Source organism: Puma concolor, chromosome E4 (genome assembly GCF_028749965.1).
Source record: "Puma concolor isolate L17-30 chromosome E4, mPumCon1.1.hap2, whole genome shotgun sequence".
NCBI lineage: Eukaryota > Metazoa > Chordata > Mammalia > Carnivora > Felidae > Puma > Puma concolor.
The window spans coordinates 65,676,862-65,702,892 of record NC_141683.1 but is presented as its reverse complement, the minus strand read 5'-3'; the positions used below and the strand labels follow the sequence as shown (position 1 = coordinate 65,702,892).

Below are 26,031 nucleotides of genomic sequence, written 5' to 3'. Positions count from 1 at the left end.
TATGCTTGCTCTCCCTTGTGCACGGAGAACTCGCTCCCATCGGTATCTATCTGACTGTCGCTCACCACCTTCAAAGTGTTCAAGTGTCACCTTGCAAAGGAGGTCCTCTCTGAGCACCTGATTACACCTGCAAACCACCCCCAGCGGTCCCTAACCCCCTTCTCTGCTCTCTCGTTACAACACTGCCACCTTCTAACATACTACTCTGTTATGGAGCCTCTTCTTTGTCTCCTCCTGCGAGATATCAACTGGGTGAGCACAGGGACATGTGTCTATGTTGTTCACTGCATCACCCCGATGCCTAGGACAATGTCTGAAGTATAGTATAGGCACTCAGAAAGTGTTTGCTGAATGAATGAATGAATGACTGAATGAATCCATCTTCAGGATAAGGCATTTCTACATTTAAGAACTTCATCTTTCTTACGGACTTTTATGACTTTCTGCTTTGTACTCAAGTCGTCGTTTTCTTCTTTATGCTAGATTTTAGTGTCCTCAGGGGACTGGCAAAGCTGGTTTGCTTTGACATCCCTGCCTCTCAAGGCGTTACCTCCAGACCACCCCCCTGCAGCAGAATCACCTGGGAAGCTATACCATGCAGACCCCGGGGCCACTCTCAGATGCTCTGTACCCTGTATGAGAATCTCTGGGGAGTAGGGCTCTGGAATGTGCATTTCAGCAAGCATCCCGGGTGATTCTGTGCCACACTGTCCAGAAGGGATGGGAACGGAGACTCAGCTAGAGAAGGGAGAAGGAACAGGTGGGAAGGGCCTCTCCCCTCCCTTCCGAGCACCTACCCCCACTGTGGCCCCGACAGGGGAGCTCTCCACCCCACCCAACGAACTGCGACATCTCTGCAAACCTCGATGCTGGGGACTGCTTGTCTTGTCGTCATCCAAGACAATGATATATGGCTCGTGGGACACAGCCCAGAGACTACGAGTATAAGGCGAATGTCTCTTCACTAAATCCTCTCCCTGCTCTGGTGGCTCTCAACCCCTGGTGATTTTGACCCCTGGAGGACATTCGGAAATCCCTGGAGACAGTCACAATTGTCACAACTGGGAGGTGGCTACTGACATCGAGTGGGTAGAGGCCAGACACGCTGCTAAGTATCTTACACAGGAAAAGACTCCCAGACCAAAGAATGGCCCAGTCCCCGTGTCGTCTGGGGTTGAAAGCAGGGTCTGAGCCCTCTCCCGACTCCTTGTCACCCACTGTCCTAGAACGGATGCAGGACACAGAGGCAGGTGCTCCAAATCCAGAAGCGAATCCAGCTCCTCTCCCCCAGACTCACTGCAGTGTGGAGATACCGGATTCCCAACAGCACAGTCTCTTTGTATTGTGACCGTTGGCTTGTGGCCGACCGTCGTGCTGGGCCGTGGGTGTGGGGGAGCTGCTGTGGGTGGGCACAGACCCCAGCATGCGCCCGTGGGGCACAGGTCCCCAGCCTCGCATCCCCTTCTGTCTGGACACACGTGCTATCGCCCCCCTCCCCCACTTCTGCTGATGGTGCCACCTGCTGTCTACACAAGTGCAGCAGGGCAGGGCTGATGGGGGACCCGATCTTGTCCACATGACCCAATTCAGCTGGCCCGCAGCTCCAGTGACCGCTCACACAGCCTGTCATTTCCATCTGTGATGCCCGGCCTGGGCCGGAGAGGGCACGTCCAAGGCTGCTGTCGCTATGAAATCACTTCCAGCCTCCAACCGGATGTCACATCACGGTAACTTCGCAGTTTCCCGCCGGGACAAGGAAAGCCAACGGCGTGACAGGAAGCATTACTCTTCCGGGAGGTGACTCGATGCGATGACAGAGAAGACCAGAGAGGCCCCTGTTGCAGCAGAACCCACATTTACGTGGTGCAGACGACGTGCCAGGCTCTGCACTGGCGAGGTTTGTCAAGGGAGGTCACAGAGGCTTTGGCCCTAAGTGCCCCTCGCTGGAGTAGACCCCGCGAGGCACCCTTGTGTCCACTCATGGTGCAGGGAGGTGACGTGACACGCCCCTGGGGCAAAGGAAGTGCCGAGAGCACTGGACGAACCGAAGAGTCCGAGGTCTAGCTGCGGAGTATCGGCTTGCGGGCCCAGAACTTACGCAGCCATCGTTAGACCTCTGCCTGCGCATTTGGGGTGGGACGGAGGAGCCCCGGGATCGTCACGCAAGACTTCCTATCCTCCCTTCTCCCACAAGGATCGATGCTGAAAAGGTCTGAAAACCCACTGAGCTGAGCCAAGCGTCACCGAAACAGCCCCGACCATGGCAGGAAGGCAGCCGTGAGGCGCAGGAGGGACAAGAAGCCCTCGGGGGGAGGGGGGGGGGCTCGCCCCACCTCTCCTCTACATGACCGTCAGTCAGCCACCACTGTCAGCTCACACTCCCGCCTCGTGACCCTAACCAGGGGTCACGGGGGGCAGGGCAGGCGACATCTCCTGCGTGGCCGTGGGCATGTGCACCGGCCTGGCGTCTGTGCTCCTGTGTGCCACCCCCACACCTCAACAGAGGGCGCCCTCCCCCGCAGCTACCGTCTTCACCGGGGCCTCAGCCCCCCCCCCCCCCCCCCAGCAAAAGCTGAAGCTGTCTGTCGGAATGACCCCCTTGCTGGCTCAACCAGAAGCCCGAGGTCATCTGTGGGGGGGGGGGGGGGGGCGGACCGGGACCACCCACGGGGCATCGGGCCCTTCTAGACACAGAGCCTCGAACCTGACAGCGCACTTGCTCTTACGGCTACACCGTTACTCATTCATTTCCCTTCGTGGTTCTTAAATGTTTGTTTACGTTTGAGAGAGGGAGGGAATCCCCAGCGGGCTCCGCGCGGTCAGCACAGAGCCGGACGCGGGGCTCGAACTCACGAGCCGGGAGATCGTGCCCTGAGCCGAAGCGGGGCGCCTAACAAACTGAGCCCCCCGGGTGCCCCTGTCTTCATAGTTCTAAGGGCTTTTTGACCAACAAGCCCCAATAAAAGGTAGATGTGACTTGGCCAATTCATGCACGTTGTCCACCTGCATACGCCGTGTAAGAAACGGAAAAGAGCACCAACTCTACCCCCAGCACCTCTGAGGCGCTGGTCACAAGATAAAGAGGTGGGAAAAGCACAGAGCTGAATGCATTCGGGGTGGGAGAGGCCGCGCTTCTCGCCGTCCCCACAGCACACACACGCGCACACACGCGCACACACACACGCGCACACACGCGCACACACATGCACACACACCACACACACACCCCAAACACATACACGCCTACCACACATACGTATACACCACACCACATACACATTCACACTCACACTCATAAAACAGATCTCAGTTTTGATTTTGGTTACAGATTCCAACACGACTCGAGGACGTTTTAATAAACATGATGCGAACCGGATTCAGACCTTCCATTATCGATAGGGAGTTGGAGGAAACAAGAGATTTAGGCATATCCTCCGCAACATACACGGCCACATATTAAACCTCTTTAACACACGGTGCTTTCCGGTACAAATAAGACACGTAGGTTTTTGCCCAGCTTATCTATTCATTCAAAATATTCACTCTTGGGGCGCCTGGGTGGCGCAGTCGGTTAAGCGTCCGACTTCGGCCAGGTCACGATCTCGCGGTCCGTGGGTTCGAGCCCCGCGTCAGGCTCTGGGCGGATGGCTCGGAGCCTGGAGCCTGTTTCCGATTCTGTGTCTCCCTCTCTCTCTGCCCCTCGCCCATTCATGCTCTGTCTCTCTCTGTCCCAAAAAAAAATAAATAAAAACGTGGAAAAAAAAATATTCAAAATATTCACTCTTTTCTCATCTCTTCACTCACTAATTTCATTCGTTTATCAAACCTTTATCAAGCACCTCATGGCATCAGGTTCTTTGCTAAGTACTGGAAACGAAACCTGGGCCCAACCCTTGTAGAATGTTACGAACCACATTGTAATCAAAGATTCAAGTACACAGGGCTTCCTCTTCGTCCGGGGAGGTGATGAAGCAGTTAGCGGGATGAATGGAGCGCTGAACTTGAGTGGTGAGTATCTGTTAGCCCAAGCTCCACCATCAACTAGTTTCACAGTCTTGGCCAAACCTCCCAGTATTAGTTTTCTCATCAGCCACGCGAGGGTAACACTCATCTTTAGAACTGATGGAAGGAATAAATGGAATCACAGACATAAAGGGACTTTGTTATGACTGCGACGAGTCCTTCATCTATTTAGACCTGAAGAACAATCAGGGCATAAGCACATCCCGTTCAGTGCACGTACCCGTCTGCAGTGAGGGAGCTTACGACCCAAGTGCCGAAAGGCCGAACGGCCCCCAAACTACAAAAACGCTCATTCAAAGGGCTACCTGCACCCCTGTGTTTACTGCAGCATTACTTACAATAACCAAAGCAGCCCAAGTGTCCATGGATAGAGCAATGGAGGAAGAAGATTTGGTGCATATATACAGAGAAATAAAATCTTGCAATCTGCTACAACATGGATGGAGCTAGAGAGTGTAACGCTCAGTGAAAGAAGTCAGAGAAAGACCAACACCACGTGATTTCACTCATGTGTAGTATTTAAGAAACAAAACAAACGAACAAAGGAAAAAGAGAGAGAGAGAAACCAAGAGACATTCTCTTAACTGGAGAGAACAAAATGGCGGTTACCAGAGGGGAGGTGGGCGGGGGAGGGGTGAAAGAGGTGACGAGGATTAAAGAGGACACTTATCATGATGAACACCGAGGAATGTAGAGAATCGTTGAACCATTATATTGTGCACCTGAAACTAACATGAAACGGTATGTATGTGAACTACACCGGGATTGAAAGGTAAAAACTTAATCAACAAGAGGGGGTTAACAGAATAACAGGACCAAAGAGGGCCCATCCAGATAAGCCTGTGGCTCCCGAGAAAGGCCAAGATCAAAGTCCCAAGGCCAGCTCAGTGTCCAGCTCTTTGTCCAGACTTTGCACACAGACAGGGAAATGCTCTCAGCTACATTTATCACGGGATAGGTCGGAAAAGACAAAGTGAGAAAGTGGCCCTGTTTCTTCCCCACGTGGAGTCAGATTGACCTCACGTGTGCTCCACCCCAGGCTCACTGAAACACTTGTGAGAAGCCACTCTCCCGGCCTTCTCTCCTCACTGCAATGGTGGCATTTTCCAGAAAGACAGGCCGACCGACAGTCTCACACCACCTCGAACTTCCACTTAGAAGCCCAGGCAAAGGGAATCTGTAAACTCTGGGGACAGTCACCAAAAGCCTTTGGGCCCATGACACCGTTCCCTGGGATCTTGCAGTCACCTCAAAGCAGTGGAGCAAAGAGGAGAGCTGTCCCCCTTCAGGTGGGCCTGTGGGCATCCTCAGTCACCAGACATGCTTCTTGGTAAGGCCCTGGCTATTCAGAGGAGGCTGAGCTGAAGACTCCCGAAGAATCTCCTTCAGAAAGATGGGGATTCTGATGTGGCGAGATCTGTGTCTGTATCTAGCCACTGGCCGATAAATGGCTTTCTGCTATGCCCAGGATGTCACGGGCAAACTGCACACCTCTGGACAGGCCGAGGCTGGACCCCGGACTCAGCTGGGTCCATTGACCCGGATGGGGCCAAGCTAGATGCCTTCACAGCCACCGGCCGAATCTGATTATCCCCTTCAGGGAAGAGTGAAGGGCAATTATTTATACAAAAATTATGCCCAACACTTTTTTTCCAATACTTAACTGCATGGTGGGGAGGCTATCGCATGATTGAAAAAAAAAAAAAAAAAGAAACTGACCTGAGACAAAGCCTTTGGAAGTACAATTTTATAAACGTTGTTTCGGGTGCAACCCCCAGCCGATTTGTTGCCAAAGCTCATTCTCAAAGGACTGCGTAATTGTGTTAAGTTTCAAATATAGGTATGTTCAATATTAACTCCACCTTGCCTTTGGGAGCTGAAAATAGAGCCCAGCTGTGGTGGTTTGATTAATACCAGATCTTTCCACATTATTATTTACAAGCACAGTTTTAGCTGCTTTTTCTGCAAAGAGTAGAACCTGATTTATCGTTAACTAAGCCTGGTCACTTTCCTTGGAACCTAATTCATTAAGCCAGTATCACTGAGGCATTATTAAAAACCTTTAAACCCTAGGCAGTTAATATCAGGGTGGATTTATTTGCAAGGGGGGGGGACATTTTTAGTAACTAATTCAACATTAATGAGTGCTGTGCATTTCAAAGGTTTAGGTAAATTGTAAAATGGGATTATTGAAGTTTCCATTTTAAAAACACTATGTTCCTTTAGCAAAACCATACCCCATTAATGTTATTTAAACTATTTCTGGCTATTACCATCAACTGAAAGCATGTTGTAAAACCTTCTGGAATCTCTTATTACAATTTCAGATACATTTATAAATGTCTTAAAACTTCAGGGAGGAGGAAAGAAGACTCATTTATACACTTATTATTTTATTCACTTCGGAAACGTGAATCCATTCACAACCAAAGAGATTTACCTTAAGAAAATGAAAGACACAGAGTTCTAAAAGCATCTCTCTCTATGCATTTCCCTGGGGGCGGGGGAAATGCTCATTCATTCGCTCAATATTTATTTATTTATTTATTTATTTATTTATTTATTTATTTTCAAGTTTACTTATTTTGATAGAAGAGAGAGAGCAGGGGAGGGACAGAGGGAGCAGGGGAAAGAGAATCCCAAGCAGGCTCCATGCTGTCAGTGCAGAGCCTGATGCAGGGCTGGAACTTGCGAACCATGAGATCATGAACTGAGCTGAAATCAAGAATCAGATGCTTAACCAACTGAGCCATCCCGGTGCCTCTCAACATGTATTTATTAAGCACCTATTATATGCCCTACATTGGTGACAGAGCAGAGAACAAAACCAAGTCTCTGCCGTCGGGACCTCTCTTCTGGAGAAAAAGGAGTAAATGGCAAATAAGGTATGTCCAGTGGTGACACATGGAGAACAATGAAGCAGGGCAGGTGGAAAGGGACTTCTGGGGGTGAAGTGAGAGACTGCTCTCTCTCACACACTCAGAGATGGCTTGTCCATCAGGGAACACCTGAACGGGGATGTGAGGGCAGCAAGGTCATGAGCCCCAGCAGGCATCCCAGGAAAGCATCTCAGGGGAGAACAGGTGCACACAGGAAGGGCCCAAGGCAGGGGCCAGATTACCATGCCTAGGGACAGGAAGGAGGCCAGCATGTCTGGAGGAGGGAAGATGGTTGAGAGTGAGGTCAGGGAGAAAACCAAGTTTGGCATTCAGGTGTGAGGCCACTGCTGGACATACCCTTCCAGAGGCCAACAGTCTACGGACAGTGGAAGCAAGAGAGGTCACAGAAGGAGGGGGTACAGACAGAGAAAAGGCATGATGGCTGAGCTCTCCAGGATTTGTTTAGGGGAGAAGAGAAGGAACCAGAAAAAGAAACAGAGAAGAACCAGGGAGTAAGGTAAAGGACAAAGCAAAGAGAGTGATGTTCCAGAAACAAGGTGAAGAAAGTATTTCAAGGAGGGAATGGGCCAACGGGAAACACCACACGTGGGCCAAGGAAAGCAACGAATGCTACTTACGGGGTAGAGGGTGAATTCTTTAATCTCTCTGTTTCTGTTTCCTCGTCCATATAATGAGGACAATAAGGGTACCCTCCTTAGGGTACAGGCTTATGGGGGTTCATACTCATAAAACTCTTAGCGTGTGGCACATAGTAGGTCAACCGACACTTGTTGAATGAATGAATGTAGCGCAATTATCATATGATAATCACTGTCTGTCATGAAATTAATCATATTACAAATATTATCTGTCAGTATTATCCCTGATGACTTCACAGGGGCTTTTCGTCGAGTGATGGCAGCTCAAGAAAGGGCGGAGATGAAAAATGGAGACAGGGCACAAGCAAGTCTTATTCTTCTTTTTTTTTTTTTTTTTTTTTTTTTTAATAAATTTGCTGCAAGACATCAGAGAAGCAGGATGTAGTTAGTGGGGGGTATGGGGTCAAGGGAACTCTTAATTTTTTGTGGGTGTCATTGTCGGGAGCTAGAAGGGAATTTTTGCATTCCAAGAGGAATGATCCAACACAGAGACATGACATAGGAAGAAGGGGACAACCGCTGGATGGTGACCCTGAACAAGTCAGAGGGAAGGCCACCTAGACAGCCCGCGCAGGGACTGGCCCTGGAACGACCAGTTCCTCCCCAGTCTCGGGCGAGAAGGCAGAGAAGATGGGCAGACGGTGGTGGGAGCCTGTGGACATTCAGCGTCAAGCGAAGGGTGTGCGTGAGGTTGGGAAGAAAGACAGACAACAGTTGACCGGGAGAGCGGCGGCATCGCCGGCCAGGATGAAGGCCCCCTGTGAGGTTAGCGGTCAAGAACTAGAAACAGTTGTCATGGTCTGGGTTCGGCGGGGTGCAGTCGGGGCAGAGTTGGGGTGGGGGACCGGGTTCTAGCAAAGCCGCAGTTCTAGGAGGACAGCGAGAGTCCCAGGTACAGGAGCTCAGGTTCCCAGGGGTCACAGCAAGGGACGGCTCTAATGGAGGGCCAAGGCTCTCAGTGGGTGGAGGGCAGTGGAGGCAGGACGCAGGTGGGAAGCAGGGCATGGCGGAGGGAGGCGGCCGTACCTCTGGAGAAGGAGCCTCCGGGGTCAAGGCTTCAGACAAGTGAGCAAGAAGAGCAAGCAGCCGAAGAAGCGGGGGACAGAGAGGAGACCATGGGCAGCGGCGTCAGCGACAGGACTGGGGTGCAGGTCCGGGCTGGGGGGCGGAGCACAGGCCACTGGAGGAGCAGAGACCCAGGTCTGGGGGCCCCGGGACCAGAAGCACCATGTACAGGGACGCTGGGACCCACAGTCTCCCGCAGATAAGCAGGGTGGGGCGAGGGCAGGATCCCAGGAGCCAGAGGTGGGGGGGGGGGGGGGCTGGGTCACCAATGACCTGGCAGCAGGACACACAAGGGGGCTGGGAAAGTCGAGAAGGGGGATGGTCCAGTGTGGCATTCTAGGGCAGGAAGAGGAGGGAAAGGGCCTCTCAGAAAAGAGGCGGGGAATGTAGGGAGTTTTGCAGAAAACGGATTTGGAGCTCCCCTGAAAACGCATGAGTAGGGGAGGTGTGTGGAGGGAGGTGGGATTCTGGAGACCCTGGCCTCCTGTAGTGAGGGAGGCACGAAGGGCGTGTTGTGCTTTGATGTTTCCCAGACTGCTGTGGGGTGAGGCTCTGGGGCTGCAGGGGGAGGGAGGAACAGGTTCCTGCCAGCGGGGAGGGGGCGGGGCGGGGCGGGGCTGACAGTGAGTGGGGGCCCGCTTTGTTAGGAGAATGAAAAAGCCAAGGTAATTAGCCTGATCCTCTTTTCTCTGGAGTTTATGGCCACAGATGACATTCAAATACAAGCCAAGGGTCACAAGACCAACTGCAAAAGGGAGCCCCGGACAGAGAAACTCACCGTTCCTGGGAACGGCCCAAGTCAGACAGCGAAGACACAACGGAACGGTCCGTCTCCTCCAGAAGGAGCTAAACTGTGTGCCGGCGGGGGGGGGGAGGCATGGGGATGGGGGTGGGGAAGACGCTGGAGGGGGGTCAACCCAGGCTGAGGGGAAGAATATAAGGAACAGAGTCTTTTTACATGTGTCAACACGGACAGATCTGAAAAACAGAATTTTGAGCACCAACTTTGAGCTGTAGAAGGATACGCCTAGCACGATACCACTTAGATCAAAACACATGGCCAGAGCATGCGACCAAGTCCCTCGCATGCTGAGCATCTAAATAGAAGGCAATGGTACCTGGTAGAGGCCAGTGTGCCGACAGAAGCACTGGAAATGCAGGAGACATGCTGGAAGCCGGTGCTGTGGGGGGCAGGGATTTATTCTGGAATCGCTGCACTGGCAGAGGACCCCAACATCCTCCAAGTCACCAGCAGGGACACCCTAGTCCAGCACAGGAGAGCTCATGACCAACCTTCCGGACATGGCCTTCTTGCGAGCTGCTTTTAGAGGCGGCTAGGACTCTCTTTTGCAAACAAAATTGTACATACACAGAACCCCAACATAAGAAAGAAAGGGAGAGAGAGAGAGAAAGAAAGAAAGAGGAAGGAAAGGAAAGGAAGGGAAGGGAAGGGAAGGGAAGGGAAGGGAAGGGAAGGGAAGGGAAGGGAAGGGAAGGGAAGGGAAGGGAAGGGAAGGGAAGGGAAGGAAGGAAGAAGGAAGGAAGGAAGGAAGGAAGGAAGGAAGAAAAAGAGGAAAGCAGGAAGGACGGAAGGCAGGAAGGAAGGACGGAAGGAATGAAGGCAAAGGAAGGAAGGCAGGCAGGCGAGCGACAAACATTAGTTCTGGTTAAAGCAGGGCACCCCCACCCGCACTCCAAGCCTGGAGATTCTCCCAGGAGAACCTTGGCCTTCCCCGTAATTCTGCACAGAGAACTGGATCATGCAGGAAGCATTCTGGATTTTTAACGCTTTCCTTCAGCAGCTGTGTTCTGTGACCACGAACAAAGGTTTTCTGTTTGTTTTCTGGCTCTCGCTGCTTAAATCAAAACCACACCTCTGCTGATTCCTCCCCTTTGCAGGTAGAAGGCCACAGTTTCGTGAATTACGAGCCCGCGTGTCACGCCCAAACACATCTCTTTCACTTGAGCTTCGAGGCCTGTCAGAAACGTCAAGCAGTGACGGGAATAATAAACCAGCCACGAATGAGGTCCTTATCAATTAGGAGAAAAGAGTCTGTGTCTAATGTCACTTACAAAGATGATTTCTCCCCGACTTATAACCTCCTGCCAGAAGGCAAAAACTCTAAAGTTTAAGAATGTAGTCAGAATTTTGTGAAAATTATATATTCAAATTCACAGTGGCCTTCATCACGCTGACTTGAACACAGACCCTAATGTGTACAGGGTAATAATTACCCCAGCCGAGCAGAGGCAAAAGAAGTTTGTTTCTCATGAATACTTACATCATAGTAGAAAAAAATTTTTTTCATCGAACTTGCTAAATACTTTAAGTTGTTTTTTTTTGTTTTTTTTTTTTTTAACATATATTTATTTGTGAAGGGCAGAGCACGAGCAGGGAGAGGCAGAGAGAGAGGGAGACACAGAATCCGAAGCAGGCTCCAGGCTCCGAGCTGTCAGCACAGAGTCTGACGTGGGGCTCGAACTCACGAACCGCGAGATCATAACGTGAACCCAAGTCGGACACTTTATCAACTGAGCCCCCCAGGCGCCCCAATGAGCCATTTGTTTTATTTATACATTTACTGCCTATGTATTTATACCATATATTTAAAAAAATTTTTTTAACGTTTGTTCATTTTTGAGACAGAGCGCAAGCGGGGGAGGGGCAGAGAGAGGGGGAGACACAGAATCCGAAGCAGGCTCCGGGCTCCGAGCTGTTGGCACAGAGCCCGACACGGGGCTCGAACTCACGGAGTGTGAGATCATGACCTGAGCTGAAGTCGGACGCTTAACCGACTGAGCCACCCAGGCGCCCCTGCCTTGAACTATTTTTAATGTGCTCATCTTGCAACAGTTGCTGGTCTTGAAATAAACACCCAAGCAGCTCAGAGGTGCACTGATGTTTGGGGACGTCTTCCAGGTGGTCACCTGGTGTGACCTCCCAAGCACGGATTATTACTCATTGCTCAAGAGGAAACAAAGGATCACTTTACAACTCACTTTCTCGTCTGAGAATCTGAAAATCCGAAAGCGAAGTGAAAAGCAAATCAACATCCAGGCAGTATATGTCACGTCATCCGATAGGGAAGGAAGCGGTGCCCTGTCCTCAGGCCGGGAAGTTCCGGCACCGCGCCCCGCCCGCCCCCCTCCCTTGAGAAGGCTGGGAAGGGAGGCACGTGCCCCTCAGATGCTTTCCAGAAGGTGGAGGCACTTCTGAATATGCAGAATGTGGTGTGCTGGTTGGAGCAAGACTGTGAGCTAGTCTTTCCCTCCCTGGGATTTTCTCCAGGTCCCCGGAGATTCTGCCTTCTTGGAAGCCCTCGGCTTTTCCGGCGAAAGCTCCTGGGAACTTCCAGTCGCAGGAAATGGTCTGGAGAGACCTTCCCGTTAGAGATCAGGGATCTCTAACATGACAGACACAGCTCTCCTCAGAGGAGTCCCACTTGATTCCAGGGACATCGAGTGGCTTTCAGGGTATGCTCAGTGTCGTTGGCCAAAGAGAAGTGAGGTCATCTAGGGGCTGGGGTCGGGGGAGAAGGGCTAGAGGGACGACAGATTCAAATGAAGAAGACACACTGGGCTCTGTCCGTGCCGTCTCCCGAACATCTCCGACCTGCATCCCACGCCCGCTGCTGTCCCCGCACCAACCAGAGAGGCCGCCCTCGTGTCTCCCCCTGGGATGGCAAGAGACCCGTCTGGCGGGCTCGCTTCTGACCACTGACCACGCAGCAATTACGGTGGCTTTTGGAACTTGGGCAATTTCCACAGCAGAGCCTTCCTCTGCCAGCACGGCCCTCCGCGATGGCTCCCGCCTCCCCTCTCCTGCCACATGGACCCGTCAGACCTTGGCTTGATTCTCATACCCTCAGAGGTGCCTCTGCACCTGCAGACTCAGGCTGGCCCGTGTGGCACCCTTGTGTCCCGAACCCTGTACATCTCTTTGTTCCACAGCCGTGACTGCATAATTAATTGGGTAATCAGTCACTTAATGTCATGTCTTCCTTGGAATATAAACTTTATGAGAAAAGGAGGCTGTCTCTCCTACCTCTACACTCCTAGAGTCTCGCCTGTGGCACCTCGCACACAGTAGGATCTCAACAAGTACTTACGAATGAACGAGTGAATGCATGAACAGTCGCCTTGGTCCAGGACCATTGCGGACAAGGAGCTGGGGGCCAGGGCTAGAGAAAGGCAGATCCATTTATATCCGGTAGCGATTCCAGTGAGAACCAGTTCAGCTAGAGCCGCGTGTCATTTCCAGAACAGGCTCCCTGCTTCCTTATCTTGGAGGGAGAAAGAATTCCAGAGGCAGGGAGGGTGTTCAAAACCCTGGGGTCTGAGGTGAGGCTACAGGCCAGGAACACTGAGACCTGCTCACCCCTAGGATGAGCAACTTGACGTACAGAATGACCTTGGGGACCTAGAACTGTCAGAGTCCATGCTCAACAAATCCCGTGATGCACAGGCCGTTTCAGAAATCTGGGCAGAGCATGAATGTCGGATTTCAAAGTAAGTGCCACTGCTGCTTTTGTGTGGATTATATAGAGTTCCTCAAAATTGAACCAAACCTCCTGTATATTAAAGACAAAAAACGTGAGATGGTTGTACAACTTTGTAAATATACTAAAATCTCTTGAACTGTACACCTTAGTGATGCCTGGGTGGCTCAGTCGGTTGAGCGTCCGACTTCGGCTCAGGTCATGATCTCACGGTTCATGAGTTCAAGCCCCGCGTCGGGCTCTGTGCTGACAGCTCAGAGCCTGGAGCCTGCTTCGGATTCTGCGTCTCCCTCTCTCTCTGCCCCTCTCCCACTTGTGCTCCGTCTCTCTCAAAAATAAACATTAAACACATTTTTTTAGAGCATGTGAATTATATCTCAATAAAAAAGGCACTCCCTTGCCCACCTCAAGTCCAAACCACGTTTTAGTGCTTGTTTTAATGGCACACGTACATATCTTACCCATGGGAGTCTATAATCTCAGAAGCCTACCTTCCACAATGAATTTTGGCCCTTGGTGCTTGAAAGTAATAGAATAAAGGGGAGTATATTAGCTAGCCTGATCAAGGAGCATATCAAAGTCAGAATAACTATCACTAATGTGGTATAGCCGCATCAGCACGGAATAATCAATCAACATGCCTGCCTGCCTAGCCGGAGAAACTGTCTCCATTAAGTCAGTGGCAAAGGCCACGAGAATAATCTGAAGGCAAAATCCGACCTGATGAAGCACATAATATTCCTCGACTCCCAGTACCATTTTAATATCCCACAAGACCCCATGTTGCCTGGGATACATAATCACTGAATCCTTCACTCTGCAAGGACATCTATCTTGTAGAAGCTTTGGGTGGGATCAATACGCTTATACTCAAGGAGCTCATTGAGAGGATGGTGAGGTGTCCAGTGGAGTTCTCCAGAAGGTCTGTGTCCTTTGGGTCAGAGGTCATAACATATCATCAGTTGAGTGAAGCAGGAAGAGTAATGGCTAATTAGATCCAAACCTTTTTACATAGTTATGTTTGAGGAAGAAATGCGGTGCTTAACATTCAGTTGTGCTTACTATCACACACAAGTGCACACGTATACACACTCATGTATGTGGATCACTTGGCAATGCATGCAAATGAGTCAGGTGCACATATAGGCAGAAACTGACATCCCGGAAAAAATCGACATCTAGATCGGGATCAGCCAGGGGCACACGGGCAGCTCAGTCGGTTAAGCGTCCGACTCTTTTTAAATTTTTCTTTTTTTTCAACGTTTATTTATTTTTGGGACAGAGAGAGACAGAGCATGAACGGGGGAGGGGCAGAGAGAGAGGGAGACACAGAATCGGAAACAGGCTCCAGGCTCTGAGCCATCAGCCCAGAGCCCGACGCGGGGCTCGAACTCACGGACCGCGAGATCGTGACCTGGCTGAAGTCAGACGCTTAACCGACTGCGCCACCCAGGCGCCCCTAGCGTCCGACTCTTGATCTCAGCTCAGGTCTTTGACCTCAGGGTTGTGAGTTCGGGCCCACGCTGGGTGTGGGGCCAACATAAAAAAATAAATAAATAAACATTAAAAAAATAAATAAACACAAAAAAATAAATAAAGGACCGGACAATCAATACCTTTGGTTTTGCAGGCCATATGGTCTCTGTTGCAACTACTCAGCTCTGCCACTATAGCACAAAAGACGAGCTGGATTTGGCCTGTAGGCCACGATTTTCTGCCTCTTGGTAGAGATGATGGAAGTATATACTGTTTAAGAAACAGTTACTTCAACATCCAAAGGTCTCTTTCTAAAAGAATTAGAGGTGATCCTGTCTTCTAAATTAAATTAGAAGCTTTTGATGATTCAGTATCTACTATGAACATTAATTAATTTCATACTGTGCCACATGACGTAATGTCCAAAGGGACCAGAAGGTTCCAGAAGGCTGTATTCAAGAGTATGCAGGTCTGTTTTCTGTCTTATCTCCCGCTGTCAAGCTGTTAGCCGTCACTTTGTTGGGTTTCTCTTTGTGATGATCTCTGCCTTTAATTTGCCATTTCTGATCTGCTCCAGGCCAAGAACAGTATCTAAACTAGGCTACGAAGGACGGCAACTCTCTTCTGAGGAAACAAACATGAGTCCGAGCTTTGGTACCTCTGTATGGCCACTCCATGGCCTTTTGGACAATGTTCTCATTTGTCATTGATTTTACATACTCGAGGTTGCCAGATAAATGACTCAGGGGTGAGGTGTTACTCTTGTCTGTGTGTATGTGCAACTCTCCAACACACACACGTGTACACACACACACACACACACACACACACACACACACACACACACACTTGTTTCTTGATAAGCCACAATGCCCACCCACTCAGTTTTCTCTTTGCTTCTCATTTCCTGCTTCCTTCCTCCCCACGCATTGTGGGTCCCCCCGGCAGCAAAAGTAAGTCACACACCCGCTGAAGACAGGAGGCCTGACAGACTACCTGGGATTCCAAGTGGTCAGCCTGTTCTCGGATCATTTCAAACACTTATTTTACTGTTAATGAGGCAATAAATTCCTGTGATCTGGGAGGTGAACCAAAAATCCTATCCTGGGTTTCAGTTTCATCTAAAATTGACTTCTTAGCCAAGCGCCAGTCTGCCCAGTTTAATGAAGCTGGCCGGCTCTGTGGTCCCTGAGCACTTAGGGAAAGAAGGGGTAAGAACGCACAGGGTATCAGCAGCTTCCAGATGAGTAAGCCCAAAAAGTGTGTTGTTGATCCGGAAGATAAACAGGGGGTGGGGTGGGAGGACCACGGACTAAACCCCAAGGTCTCTTCAAGAGTTCTCCCAAGCTCTAATACCCACAGAACGGCCACCACCCACACCCACAGAGATGCAAATCATAATCACAGGGAGGATGTTTCCCTGAAAGTCTGTCTGGTAGGATTCCACATTCATGGGGAAAGAAAAAATGACACACACACCCCTGGCCAGGAGCAGATCAAGGTCACCATGGCCATTATCAGGAGGCCAGACCAATCCTATCTGATCACTACAGTGTGTGTGTGTGTGTGTGTGTGTGTGTGTGTGTGTGTGTGTGCGCGCATGTGCCCTGGACAACAACTGAATGGGATGCAGGAGTCTGGCTTGCCAGGTCAGAGGAGGCTGAGGCAAGGCCACAAGGGGAAAGGACAATCCCAGATCCAGGACTGGGACTGGGTACCCAGGAGTCAACCAAACCCTGGCCTGCGTAGCAGGCCAATCTATGGGCTGGGAGAGCCCAGTGAAGCCTTCACATGTGGCACAGAAGGGCTCAGCTGTGCAGCAAAATCCAGGGATGGGATGGACACTCAGAAGTGCAGGTAGGTGAACAGGGGAGGAGGAGAGGAGACATCCATCGGCCGTTGGCCCGGCTGCTCTTACCCATCCCTGCTTTCATGAGGACACCTGAGACCACAGACCTCCGGGAACATGCCGGGGACTCCAGATTACATGCACCTCTTACCCTGTTTAGGGACACAAGCTTTGGAATCAGACAGATCTGGGTTCAAATCCCACCTCTGACACCAGATACACATGTCCAGTCACTTCACTTCCCTCTTCACACCCTGCTTTCCTCATCTCTGAAAACAGAACGGCAGAACACCTACCTCATGGGCTTACCGGGAATCCGACCTGAGGGTGACTGTGGGAAGTGCCTGGCAGAGGTAGAGACATAGCGACTGCTAGAAAATGTCACTGAGAACTGACCAACGGCCACACACTACAAACTGTATTGCAAAGTCATTCCCCCTTCCTGGGGGCTGACTGTGTTTCTTTGCCTGGCCAGCATCCGTAATCCTCCCCAGAAGATGACCCTTCTCCTCTGCTGATCCTCCAGGGATCACTGGCCCCAGCCTGGTCAGTGATAATTAATCTGGGAGACGCCTGGGGTCACTCCTCTGAAGGCTCCCACAGGGCTGTGTGTTTCGGCGTCCTTCCTGTGCACCCCAGTGGCTTCCCACCTACGTGTTGGAGGAGGGGCCGACCTGGCAGGAATTCTGCTCTTTGTAGAAGACATCTGCTCTGAGGGCAGTAAAGACACAGGTGGCACTGTTTTGAAGGCAAAGAAATGAAGGGCAATTACCCTGCCATTAATCAACCAGGCTCCAAGGACTGAACAGCGTTAGTTAAGACCAGGAAAGAACATTTTAATAACATTCCCGGGTACTAACGATGAGCAAAACACAAATTAAGTTAGTAGGCGGCCATGGGATTGCTTGAAATACATCAATGCAGCTGCCTTGTAGAATTCGAAGAGCATTTAAAGGGAGCCATTACCAGTCCCCTCAGAGGCCAACTCCCATATGTCTTGTTTCCTGAACCTGAGTGTGTGGGTAACAGGAGACCAAGACCTTCCTTTCCTGCTTCCTCCTGAGTCCCAAATAAATTCCTCCCCCGCCCCCACATGTGCTCACAGGGGAGATATAGTTAAAGATTTGGAGAAGATTCGAACATTTTTTTAAATGTTTTTATTAGAGAGAGAGAGGCAGAGAGACAGAGCACAAGCCAGGAAGAGGAGCACAGAGAGAGTGGGGGGGAGAGAGAGAGAATGTCAAGCAGGCTTTAAGCTCAGCACATAGAGCCAGACGCGGGGCTCGGTCCCACAACCCTGGGATCGTGACCCGAGCTGAAATCAAGAGCTGGCCATTCAAATGACGAAGCCACCCAGGCACCCCATGGACTGGAAAGGTTAAAAGCTAAGGATGTAAGAACGGAAAATAGGGTTTCAATCTTTTTTTTTTTTTAACTGTAGTAAAACAGAAATAACATTTGCCACTTGAACCGTTTTCAAGCATACAGTTCAGCGGCATGACGCACAGTCACGCTGTTGTGCAACCAGCCCCGCCATCCGTCTCCAGAACTTTCCATCCTCCCAGACTGAAACTTTGTCCCCACTAAACACCAACACCCCAACCCCTTCCCCCAGCCCCTGGCACCTACCGTCCTGCTTTCTGTCCCTATCAACCGGACTGCATAGAAATAGAATCATACAATACTGGTCTTTTTTTTTTCTGGCTTATTTCACTTAGTAGAATGCCTTCCAGGCTCATCCGTGTTGTGGCAAGCGTCAGAATTCACTCCCTTTTAAGAGCTGAATGATATTCAGATGGACCACATTCTGCTTCTCCATTCGTCCCGCCGATGGACACGTGGGTCGTGTCTGCCTTCTGACTGTTGTGAATAATCCTGCTCCAGACCTGGTGTGCAAGTCCTCCCCAGAGTCTTGGTTTTTATTTTCCCTTACATGCTTTCTACTTTTCTTCTTTCTTACAAGTCCTCTGATTATTGCTTCCTGGTATATATCCTGTTGTACCACCCACGATGGCTTCATCAGCCTGTGTAGCCTGCAGTTTGCCCCCATTCTGTGGAGTCTCCTTGGGTAGACCCAAGTACAGTCTCTCCAGGAGACGTTCCTAAGCAGTCAGTCCACTGCCACATATGCCAGCCCCCATATGCCGACCGTGTGGCGAGGCCGTGTGGTGAATGAAAGCCACGGCCACCCTCCCAAAGCACGGCAAAGCCAAGTACAGTGTCTCAAGCTGGCGAAGAATCCTCACCGTCTTGTGCAAAGCACAGATAAGCACACCAGGCTGGCGTGAGGACCCCACAACCCCCTGTGAGTCTCAGGGGGCTGTGGCTTCCGGGGACGCTGAGGTGACATCGGCAGTGGTGGGGAGGGGAGGTGCAGGGGGAAGGCAGGAGAGAGGTAGAGGGGCTGAAACAACCCGGGAGGGAAGGGACACTAGACCAGACAGAAGCTCCTTCAGTAAAGAAGTTTCTAGGGAAAAAGACAGCAGAAGCGCTTACTTCTGACATTCAGAGGCGCAAAGAAGAACACATTTCAAACTGCAACTCCGGATCTGGAGGGTGGATCCTCGTGGAAAGTGAGAACCCCTGCTCTGTCCTGAAATGTTACACCCACTCTCGCCTGACCCCTGGGAGACGGGCAGGCTTATGTCACTTTCAGTCACGTGCCTGAATGAATCCACGACGGTCCAAAGAAAAGGTTTACACGCACGCCCTTCGACTATCAGTACAAGATGATGCTACAGCAGCTTAACCCAGCTCACAATCACGTACGTACCACATCTCCTGATACGCACCTCGGTCCGAAAGGGTCAGAAAATCTCAGCGAAAAGAACCCCTCATTTCCTGCATACATAAGAAGCACCCACCAGCACGTTTTACGCAGCATTTTATTACCATACGTTGCATAAAATACGGTGACTGTTATGCCGTGGGTATCTGCCTGTGTGCCCTCCGCATCCGGGCATCGCTGTCCGAGCTCACTGCTAACCAGGCCTCGTGGAAAACCAAGTCCCTCCTCCGCTGCCACCGATAAAGTGACAGTTCACACACCCCGCCTCGGGCTCGCACAGCACAACGCAGATCTCTGCCGTAGACAGCACCGTATTTGGGGACGGATGCAATATTTGGACAAATCTGGTTCTCTCTAACTTCCTTCAACAAGTTTCAAGCTGCAGCTTCAGCTAAATCCTTAAATGATAGAAGGCCTTCCTTAAAAGCACCTTGAGTTAGGGGCACATGGGTGGCTCACTTGATTGAGGGTCTGACTTCGGCTTGGGTCATGATCTCACAGTTCGTGAGTTCAAGCCCCGCGTGGGGACCTCTGCTGTCGATGCAGAGCCTGCTTCGGATCCTCTGCCCCCCTCTCTCCCTGCCCCTCCCCTGTTCATGCTCTCTCTCAGAAATGAGTAAACGTTAACCAAAAAAAAAGCACTTTGAGTTATTTATTCTTGAGTTACGTATCGAATTATAACATCCTTTTATTTTAAATATAAAGAGTGTCAAGGACTGTAACTTTTTTTAGTCTTGGGCCCTGCCACTCCTCAAAGCGGGCTTCCAAGATTCTCCTAAAATTCATCAGGTAGGGGCACGTGGGTGGCTCAGTCAGTTGAACGTCCAACTTCGGCTAAGGTCATGATCTCACGGCTCATGAGCTCGAGCCCCACGTCGGGGCTTTGCGCTGACAGAGCACAAAGAGAGAGATTCTCTCTCTCCCTCTCTCTGCCCCTCCCCTGCTCACACAAGTGTGCACGCACACTCTCTCTCTCAAAATAAATCAATAAGCTTAAAAAAAAAATCAATTCAAAATTCATCCTGTAGGACACTCCAATGACTTGGGACAGTGTTTTCTCAGAAACCTCACACACCCCCATTCCAGGGCCCGGGCTTCACCGGCAAAAGCAGGATCCTAGGCCACTGTCACTCTCAGCAGAAGGAGAGCCGCCCATCCCTTCCAGCCTGGGTCACTTCTGTATCCCTGCTCCCCCGCTCTCCTCCTCGGGGGAAATCTTCATTCCGGGACTGTGCTTGAAAATCAACAATCCCTCCTGCTCCTCACCTAGGTGTTCTGTCTTGGGCGGGGAGCATGTCTTTCGTATCGCTTAGCCTGAAATCCTGGAGAGCGTGAGGGAATAAATCAGAACTCATCCGATACCCCTGTCCCCCCCCGGCCTCACGCCAGCCTGCCTGTCCACAGCCGTCTGCCCAGGATTCTTTGCGAGGGGTGGGGGGTCTCCCGTGGAAGCTCTGCTACTGCTCATCGCCCACCCTACTCGGGGGTCTCAGCCCCCACCTCTCTGCACCCCCACATCTGACCCCTCCTCAGGCCAGCCCAAGGTGGGGTCTGTGCTCCAGGGGGACAGCTCACCCCACGGAGCCTTTGGACCAGACAGCGGGCAGTGTCCTTTCAGAAGACTCGGGCTCCTAATATCTAGGTCCTTTTTTGGTTTTATTGACTGTATTTCTCGCACTGCTTTGCTTCTTTAACAAATATTTAGTTAGGGTCCACTGTGATGTGATCTGATGAACCTCTAGGTCACAAAGGAAGGAGCTGGGAGACCCGGCGGGGCAGCAGCGAGTAAGGGAAACAAACGGTGAGCGTGCCCCTGGATGTCATCACAGCCTCCAGCCACGTGGTTGCTGGAAAGACACAGGGGAGGGGACCGGACAGTGCCACCCCGTGCGGATGGCCTGGACATCCAGCCATCCCCCGCTGCTGCTCCCAGCAGCCCCCGCCTCGTGCCGGGGGCCCCATCTGTCTGGTTCAAGTCCCAAGAGAGCCAGTGGGGAGAGCGTGCGGGGCTTTACGGCCACAGTCAAGAATAACAGCGTGTGTATATACATCAGCTCTGCCCTTTGAACTCACAGCACTGGTGATGGCCGCTTCCCTCCCCAGGGGGCTGACAGCCCCCGAAACTCAGATCTTCTCTGAGGCCCAGCAACACCGGGGCTGGAAGAGAGCCCACGCAAGGCGAGTTCAACACAGGCATTCGGTGTCCCCTGAGGAACACGCTCTGGAAATATTCTCCAGGCACTCGACTCCTCTCCTCTCTCCTCTCCTCTCTTCTCTCTCCTCTCCTCCTCTCCTGCCCCCTCTCTGCAAAAGGAAAAATGGCAGAAAAGGCGAAATCTATTCAAGCATACTGCTGTTTTTGAAAGCCTCTGAACTCGGCTGGTTTTTTCTGGTGATATCCAGATGCCCACATTTTAATCCACAATCTAATGCCTCTTGCACAGAACTGCAAAATGACAGAAAATTGGAGAAAATTACCCTCTAATAGATTATAATATGTTAATAATAACACACACAAAATGCAGCACGGAGGGTGCATGGGCGTAAAGAACTGAAAGGGACACGGGTGTCCCTGCAGGCGTGAATGAAATATCCCAGTTAAGGCCAACTCACCGTTCTGCTGCCTCTCTTCACAAGTCCCCCCGAGAGAGCTACAGTCATCAGAAACCCTGGGGCCCGGCCCTGGGCTTTTAGAAACCAACCAAGTGTGTCCTCACATCTCCCCGTCTTTGCTAGAAGGAGCCTGGTGTCAGGTGGAGGTCCCAAGGCCACTCTAGGAACTGTCGGGACCACATCACAGACATAGCGTGAGTTAAGGCCAGATGCCTGAGCTCGTACACAGGCAGTCAAGTTAGCTCTCTGCTTACCAGATCTGGTAATTAACCAATAAAAGAGCATAAGATTCCCCAAAGAGGAAGATGTACAAAGTACAGTCACAACCACCGACCCATTATCTTGGCCAACTTTGGAGATCTATGGTTGGCCCTTGAAGGACGCAGGTTTGAATGGAGTGGGCCCACCTGCACGTGGATTTTTCCCAATAAATACGGCATAGTTCTGTACATGTACTTTCCCGCCTTGAGGTTGAAAGAGTATTTTCTTTAACTCACTTTACTGTAAGATACAGCACGTGATAAACAGAGCACATCAAACGCATGCGGACGGACTCCTAATGCTATCTGTGAGTCTTCCTTCCTGTCAGCGCTAGGCTATTTGCAGTTAACTTTGGGGGAGTCAAAGTTATATATGGATTCTCCACTGGACAGGGAGCTGGTGCCCCTGACCTCCACGCTATTCAAGAGTCAACTGTATTTACGCTTAAGAATAAATACAGGGATGGGGCGCGTGGCTGGCTCAGTCGGTTAAGTGTCCGACTTCGGCTCAGGTCACAATCTCACAGTTCGTGGGTTCAAGCCCCGCATCGGGCTCTGGGCTGACAGCTCAGAGACTGGAACCTGCTTCAGATTCTGTGTCTCCCTCCCTCTCTGTCCCTCCCCTGCTCATGCTCTTTCTCTCTCTCTCTCTCTCTCTCAAGAATAAACATTAAAAAAATTAAAAAATAAAAGAATAGAGTGATAGGACCCCCCGGGCGGCTCAGTCAGCTAAGCATCTGACTCTTGATCTCGGCTCAGGTCGTGATCTCACGGTTCATGAGAGTGAGATCAAGCTCCGAGTCAGGCTCTGTGCTGATTGCGTGGAACCTGCCTGGGATTCTTTCTCACCCTCTCTCTCCCTGCCCCTTCCCCGCTTACTCTCTCTCTCTCTCTCAAGTAATTAATTAATCAAAAGCAATGAACAGACTGAGGCTATAAGGGTCCTTAGTCCTAATATAATCCCTTATTTTTGCACGTGTTAGGCCTGAGACCCAAAAAAGGAATCAATGACTCCTTCATTATGACACCCTCCAAGTGGCACAGGAGTGAGCAAAGCCAGGTCTCCCACCCCAGTTGGGGCCACACCCCTGCACACCCTTCTCAACCAAGCACAGCCCGGTCACGCTGCCCTGTGTCACCTGTCACTCTCCTGCCAGCTCTGACAGGACCAGACGGTCCCACTCACTGCCACTCTTTGCTGTAGCCTAGCTGAGGGTTTCTTCTCGTATCTAGGATAAAGGCATTCCTTCAATCCCAGGTTACCCTATTATCGTTTTCTGGAAGTCACAAGTCCCTGATGTCTGATAACCTCTACCGCTGAAAATATTACCTTCCTAAAAATAGGAAATGCTTATTTTTTTTTTTCTGCACTGGTCTAGTGTCTTAAAGCACTGGAGAGTAGTATGCTTAATAGAAAGAATAGCTACAAATATGTAGATGTTTGTAGTCATCTTAGAAGAGAAGTCAGAGGCTAGACTATTTCATAGTCAATGTTATGAGACAGTGGTTCTGGACTCTTCCGGGGTCACAGAGCCATCTGAGATCCTGGTGAAGCAGAATCAGGTACCACCTGACATACAGGAAGGACTCACTACATGGGAATTGTCCTAATTATGAAAACAACAAGACCTTTTCTCAGTACACCATGTCAAGGGGATGGGGACCCGTAAATCCCAGGTCAAGATTCCCTCCTGTATATTCCAGCGAATGTGGGTTTCTAGACATAGTCGTAGCTACAAGTTAGGAGGAGGGAGAGACCAGGGATGAGGCACGAGGAAGGGAAACATGAAATGAAAACTCCAGTTGAATAACTGGGGGGTTACGAGAGCCTGTTGACCAGAAGCCTTACCAATAACATACACAGTCGACTAAACACGCATTTTGTACACTGTATATATTATATACTGCATTCTTACAATAAAGGGAGCTAGAGAAAAGAAAGTGTTATTAAGAAAGTGATAAGGAAGGGGCATCTGAGTGGCTCAGTCGATTGAGCGTCCAACTTTGGCTCAGGTCATGATCTTGTGGTCCATGAGTTCGAGCCCCACGTCAGGCTCTGTGCTGACAGCTCGGAGCCTGGAGCCTGATTTGGATTCTGTGTCTCCCTCTCTCTCTGCCCCTTCCCCACTTGCACTCTGTCTCTCTCTCTCTCTGTCTCTCTGTCTCTCTCTCTCTCAAAAATAAATAAACATTTAAAAAATAACTAAAAAAAAGAAAGTGATAAGGAAGAAAAAATGCATTTTCAGGATTGGACTATGTTTATCGAACTAAATCTGCACATAAGTGGGCCTGCACAGTTCAAACCTATGCCGTTCAAGGGTCAACAGTAAAACAACCTGTGTGACAATCAAACAGGATAAATAAGGCTCGCTTACGTGTATTCTGCATGCTCTAATCACCTAAGATGAAACCACTGTACAAAGGAAGGCTTTTCGATAGGCTTTTTGATTGAAACCCTCAAGACTGTTCCATCTGACAAAGGGCGTGAGTGGGAGGAAGGGGGAAGGGGGACACCTGACGGTCCTCGCCAGAGACAGCGGCCTCAGCTTCAGGGGCTTCGAAGGGTCCCTTCGGAGGCCTTGGGAGGGCCCCCCGCACATACACTTGATCTTCCACGTTCTTCTGCTGCTGCTTGTTGTCCAGCTTTGTCGAGACAGAACTGACAGGTAACATGCTGTAAGGCTATGACGCACAACGTGACTACTCTATACGCGTCTATGTTGCCGATACTGAGAAATGTTCACCACGAGAAAGGCATTGCTGTTCTCAAAGAAGATTCCCCAAACTGAAGAAGGTTTCCTGTCTCAAGAAGCTTGGCTCCGCCCCGGGCCCAACATCTTTGCGACCGTAACCTTTTTTGAACCTCTTTGGACTACAAAGAGTGGGAAAGGACGGGACAGAAAGGACAGGAAAGTGGGAGAGAGAGAAAATGAAGACGGAGCGGGGGAGGAATGCAAAAGAAGAGGGAAGGACTCGCACTCACGGCCTGGCCTCTCGGGGCCTCATCTTCCATCGACAAAGGGAGGAAACAGACTGGAATCTGGCCAAAAGAAGACTTCCAGGCCGCCTTCCAGTTCTATGACATTTTCCAAGTTTTGATGAACAAGTGCATAGTTCAAGTGGTGAATGTAATTCTTAGAGACGGGGAAATACCAGCTAAATCCGTGTAAACCAAAAGGCAGTCCCGAGTTGGCTTCTGTGAGGCACGTGACCCATGGAGCCCAACCTGCCTTCCCTCGTGCCAAGCCCACGGCCAAAGCCCTGGCACGTGTGGGGACCCGTCCTGGCCTCTTCATGAAAGCCAACATTTCTGAGCATTAGGAGGCCACAGGAACTGGAAGAGAAAATGGCCCAGAACCTGTGCTTGGTGGCCCTGGGATCAATCCCACCGCTGTTGGAACTAGAGTCTCTGGGCTGAGGACAGGACGGCCACCTTGGTGGGAAGGAAAAAATAAAAATAAAAATAAAAAGGCCCCTTCCCTGACCTTGCGAGGAGCTGAGCACATCTCCCACTGTCCAGAAACGCTGTTATTTTGCTAAGTAGCCCAAAATCACCCACCTACCAAATCACGCGACCGCTGTTTCTGCTGGAATATTCTACGCGCTTGTTTTCTTTCTAAACGGAGCAGCCTCGTGACCACAAAAGTGAGGTCAGGAGTTCAAGTGCCGTCGCTCGATGACCTCTGCTCACGTCGGAAATGCATCAGTTAAGTGGACCGCAACCGCCGTTGAGTGTGGACCGTACCAGGAGCCCAGCTTACTTCTAGGGCACCTGCACTCACTCGTACCTTGTCAGGCACTTGTGATCTTTCCGTTAGGTGCTCTGCTCTGCTCTGGGCAGGGACGGGCCGTGGCCGTCTCTGCATCAAACCCCGCCTGCCGCGTGCATGGCTTGCACTCCAAGGTCTTCCCCTTGCACG

At 50.8% G+C, this 26,031-nt stretch overlaps 1 protein-coding gene across 1 annotated transcript in view; it reads right to left on the bottom strand.

The window, feature by feature from the left end:
* KIF26B (kinesin family member 26B) overlaps positions 1 to 26,031 on the bottom strand; it is a 468,318-nt gene that overhangs the window by 307,563 nt on the left and 134,724 nt on the right. The window lies entirely within an intron of this gene.